Source organism: Aegilops tauschii, chromosome 7, assembly GCF_002575655.3.
Source record: "Aegilops tauschii subsp. strangulata cultivar AL8/78 chromosome 7, Aet v6.0, whole genome shotgun sequence".
Taxonomy (NCBI): Eukaryota; Viridiplantae; Streptophyta; class Magnoliopsida; order Poales; family Poaceae; genus Aegilops; species Aegilops tauschii.
The window spans coordinates 602,036,565-602,041,681 of record NC_053041.3 but is presented as its reverse complement, the minus strand read 5'-3'; the positions used below and the strand labels follow the sequence as shown (position 1 = coordinate 602,041,681).

The following is a 5,117-nucleotide window of genomic DNA, read 5'->3' as shown; positions in this document are numbered from 1 at the left end:
ACGATTATTTTGGCCTAGTTACCAAAAATAGGCTATTGTGGCCACTAGAAAAAAACAGAAAAAGAACTGCAGTGACTACAAGCAAACAACTAAACAAGACAATAAGGAAATAAATAAGCAAGCAATTAACGCTAGCCTATTACCGCTATTACACATATTATATCCACTGGGCATCAAAGTTCACCACCAGTGCAAATATAGGGAACAAAGCAGCACATTACATACAGTGGCCGTCAAAATTGGCCACCAGTGCAAATAAACGCGGCAGCAAAACAAGAGCATAACTGAAACAACTTCAGAAGAGCTCAAGAAACGTTATCCTCGGTAAAGTTTTGCAACCTAGTGAAGTTAGTGTGCCAGGTTTCATGAAATCGATTCATTTGCAATGAAAACCAGCATCTCTACTCTACCGCCGCGAAACAAAAACCGTTCCATCACCTTTCGCATCTCTCAACAAGCATCACCCAGCCAGTTGAACGCAATTATTCTTCAGTTTAGCCAATCTAGTTGTTCTAGTCCAGTTTCACTAGAGGAGCAAAGGCAAAACAACGTTGACGGAACTAATCATCCAATTGTGCACGGTAAAAGGGCCATATGAATAAACATCTCATCAAACAAAACCATAGGAATGCCTTACAAAAACATCCATGTTTGGTTTGAAACTGCGTTTGGCAGCTCCGGCTCAATAACGAGAGACGGCCATCGGCCCTGCAAGCACGACTCTCCACACTACATCATCTTAGGCTAGGATCGGTAAGGTTGTCTTCACTGAGGAATGGTGGTGATGATGTCCGAGTCACCTCGAAACATGCGATGTAAACGAGTTAATTGCAAGGAAGTACTACACTTGGGGCAGTTGTAACGGATCAGTACCACTATTCAGATTTTTTGCAAGTCAGTACCACGTTTGAGGCTAATCGATGCAAAACGGGCTAAGCGCCGTATTGACGCTATATCTGACCACGCAGCCCCACCTGTCAGGTGACACGTGGCATATTGTTTTTGCAGATAAGTCCCCCGCATTGCACTTAATCACGCAAATGACCGTTAATTGCAAGGAAGTACTACACCTTGGGGCAGTTGTAACATATCAGTACCACTATTCAGATTTTTTGCAAGTCAGTATCACGTTTGAGGCTAATCGTTGTAAAAAGGGCTAAGCGCCATATTGACGCTATATCTGACAACACAGCCCCACCTGTCAGGTGACACATGGCATATTGTTTTTGCAGATAAGACCCCGCATTGCACTTAATCACGCAAATGACCCCGCGAAGTTAAAAAAGGAAATTGCGCGTGGCGGGGGTTCGAACCCGCGCCGCCCCGGTTTCGACGGTGTGGCCCTGCCACCACGCTAGGCCCAGTGAGTTGCCTAGTTAGGATACTAAGCGCTTATAATATTAGACGACTAAATAAATAAAACGAACGATAAAAGCAGCGATCGCAGAGGGCCGCAACCGGGATTCGAATGCGCAATGAGGGCGCTCACTACCGCTGCGTGGCTAGTGTTCCTCGGTTTACGTAGCACGCGTAAATATTTTATACTGTGATTTGTTCTCTTTTTCATACGGTAACAAAAAAGATAAATAGCACGCGCCGTACATAGTGTGTGTATCGTATATTAATAAATAATTACATCGTATAAAAAATATAATTTATAAATTTTAAAAAGTACATTGTATATTAAAAAATATTCAGTGTATATAAAAAAATTGTTCATCATATATTATACAATAATGTTCAATGTATTTTTATAGAATAATGTTCAGTGTGTATTTACAACCTTTTTTGCATACTAAACCTATATAAAAACTGTAAAAAAAATTGTAAACATGAAAATCCAAAGAATACCAAAGATCTAAAAAAAGATAAAAGCAATCAGAAACAAAAAAAAACGCGTACAAAAAAGGAATTTATGCATTTTTTCCAAAAGTTCATCGTATATTTATGTTCAGTGTGTATAACAAAATTGTTCATCGTACATTATACAAGAATGTTCAGTTGGTATTTATATAATAAGGTTTAGTTTGTATTTACAAAAAATATAATAATAAACCATAGTCTGACGCGGGCATATACTAAACCTATATAAAAAAGAAATGCGAAACAAAAAAAACATAATAAAAATTGAAAAAAGGCCAGGACGTGTGCAAACTAGATAAATATAGGAATGCCACTAGTTTGACGCGGGCATCTCTCTAGTGTAGTGGCTGGCGCGCTCTTTTGTTCACTCGCAGGGGCAGGTTCGATTCAGCTCAAACGCGAATTTTTCCCGTTTGTTTTATTTATTAAACGTTCAAATAATATATGAAAGTACTATACTATTAAAACAGCCAACATGGCCTAGCGTAGTGTCAGGGCCTCTCCGTCGTAACCGGGAGGGCGTGGTTTCAAATCCCCGCTGCGCGCAATTTTCATTTTTAACTTCGCGGGGGCACTTGCTTGATGAAGTGCAATGCGGGAGTCTTATCTGCAAAAACAATATGCCACGTGTCACCTGACAGGTGGGGCCGCGTGGTCAGATATAGCGTCAATACGGCGCTTAGCCCATTTTGCAACGATTAGCCTCAAACGTGGTACTGACTTGCAAAAAATCTGAATATTGGTACTGATCCGTTACAACTGCCAAAAGTGTGGTACTTCCTTGCAATTAACTCGATATAAACGCTCAGTACAAAAGTTATCAGGGCAAATGAGAAATGACTGAAGAGGTCTGAGTTTAACAGGGACGAACCAGGGTTAAGGATGCTCAAACAGCACACCCGGTAGTACTTGCCGCAAGCAGTTCCAATATCCACATGGAACATATAAACCACGCTATGCAATCCGCATAGCAGAGGCCCTTGCGAGCGCTAGCGACTTTCGTTCGCACGATCTATCTCCCTGGCGCATTTTTACATCGTTGTCAAAAATGCAAGCGTTAGTTTTTCTGCACATTATGCGTTCGTGCTCCTGTGGATGACCGGTGCGCCTCCTTTTCCCACGGGCCCAGGCTTGCAGTGTCGTCGCCGTGTCTTCCGTGAGAAAAAGAAAGGGGTGAGATGGGGGTGGACAGCAGCAATCGTGGGCTTCAAGAGATCGAACGTGGGGTGGGTGTGGTTGCTGACAAACCCTATCGACTCCTTGAGCCCCGTGTCCCTCCTTCCCCGCACTCCCCACGCTCGCCACCTCTCCCCCGCTAGCGACTTTCGTTCGCACGATCTATCTCCCTGGCGCATTTTTACCTCGTTGTCAAAAATGCAAGCGTTAGTTTTTCTGCACATTATGCATTCGTGCTCCTGTGGATGACCGGTGCGCCTCCTTTTCCCACGGGCCCAGGCTTGCAGTGTCGTCGCGGTGTCTTCCGTGAGAAAAAGAAAGGGGTGAGGTGGGGGTGGACAGCAGCAATCGTGGGCTTCAAGAGATCGAACGTGGGGTGGGTGTGGTTGCTGACAAACCCTATCGACTCCTTGAGCCCCGTGTCCCTCCTTCCCCGCACTCCCCACGCTCGCCGCCTCTCCCCCGCTTCTAGTGGTGGAGCTTAGTGCAAGCAAAACCAGGCTGTGGCCCGCCCAGCTTTGCTACAAACCAATGTACCTGAAGGGTGAAATGGGGCATGGATGGAAAAAACGATGTGCTTTCTCTAAGCTGGCCCGCCCAATCATTTCATTCTAGCTCCGCCACTGCCCGCTTCCCATCGCCATAGACGCCGCTCCTGGAATCCTCCACCCCCCAGGATCTCAGTGTCGAGCCGGAGTTCAGGGGCAAGGGAGGAGCGAATCGACGACGGCGCAAATATTAAGAAGGGGATGGGAGATCGAGGAGGGAGAGACCTGTTGCAAAGGAGAGGTGATACGAGGGTGGGCGGAGGTCACGCATCGGCACCGGGACGCGTATGCAAAGCAGAGCGTGAGAGGTAATGCCGACCGGCCAGCGCCTCTCCACCGGCTATGTTTGCGGCGGCAAGGAGAAGGCACCGAGGATGTGCTGCTCGGTCTTGGGGTTCAACTCCCTCTACGGCGAAGAGGCTGGCGGGCTCTCGCTCTGGACCAGCCATGTCGAGCGACGGTGCCGTTCTATGAATCTGGCGTCCCCTCTCCTGCAGCGATGTCCTCCTCGAGTCTCAGGTGAAAGATGGTGAGGAGATGGTTGGGACGGTGCTGCTACTACGCAGGTACCAGCTTCTGCACCTTCTCTTCCTCTCTCCACTTCCTTGCCTCCCCTTGAATGCAATGGGCACAGAACAATGTGTTGACCAATTACATGGGTTGGGCTGTGTGATTGGACCCTGTTTGTGTGCCGCCAGAGAAAGTGTTGTTGTTGCACTGGTTCTTCCTCCTTTGATTTCAGTTTGTTATAATTTTCTTCTGCTATTTTTGTGCCTGTAAAGGAATAATGAAGTGATATTTATCCAAAAGTTCACTATTTTGAGGTGTGCTCTTGCTTATTACAGCCTTGGTGATTAGAGTGAATGGTCTGCTCTTTGCTGTCAAATACTTCAATTGATGGCTCATTTTCTAAATACAGATTGGATGTCGCATGTTATTCCCCAAGAGGTGGGCTTAAGAGTTCCTGTTTAGCTCATATGTTTCATTAGAAATTCAACACATAGCATAGTTGTTGGGAAATAAGAAAATTATCCTCTCCAGGGCAGTTATTGAGACCCACTTCAGAAAAAGAATGAATGTCGAAAACAGACATAAGGGTGCAGGTCCTTCCGACGATGTGACAGGAGAAACACGAGGATATGCATTGGTGGATCTGACAAGGAGGTCGCTATCTACCTCCTTCCATGACGGTGAACCTCCAACTAGATTTTATTTTCCAGTAGGATATGCAGACAATCAAATACATGTCTTTGGCCTCTTTTTGATGTGTGCATTACCATGTTCTTCCCACTGTCCCACAAGTACTGTTCAATCTATCAGTTGTTAGCGGATGTCGTGCTCTGACTAAGGTTTGCTGCCTTCCTCTACTATATGGTTGTTAGCGGTTGTCGTGCTCTGACTAAGGTTTGCTGCCTTCCTCTACTATATGGTTGTTAGCGGTTGCCGTGCTCTGACTAAGGTTTGCTTCCTTCCTCTACTATATCTCTTGGTTTTATGGGCCATTCTTACAAACCTTTGTTGTGTAGGAGG

At 45.6% G+C, this 5,117-nt stretch overlaps 1 long non-coding RNA gene across 1 annotated transcript; it reads left to right on the top strand.

The window, feature by feature from the left end:
- The first annotated feature begins 3,874 nt into the window (after positions 1-3,874).
- LOC109761886 (uncharacterized) lies at positions 3,875-4,909 on the top strand. Its single transcript, XR_002232614.4, has 3 exons — positions 3,875-4,153; positions 4,433-4,535; positions 4,629-4,909. It is a non-coding gene; the product is annotated as an uncharacterized lncRNA (long non-coding RNA).
- The last annotated feature ends 208 nt before the right edge of the window (positions 4,910-5,117 follow it).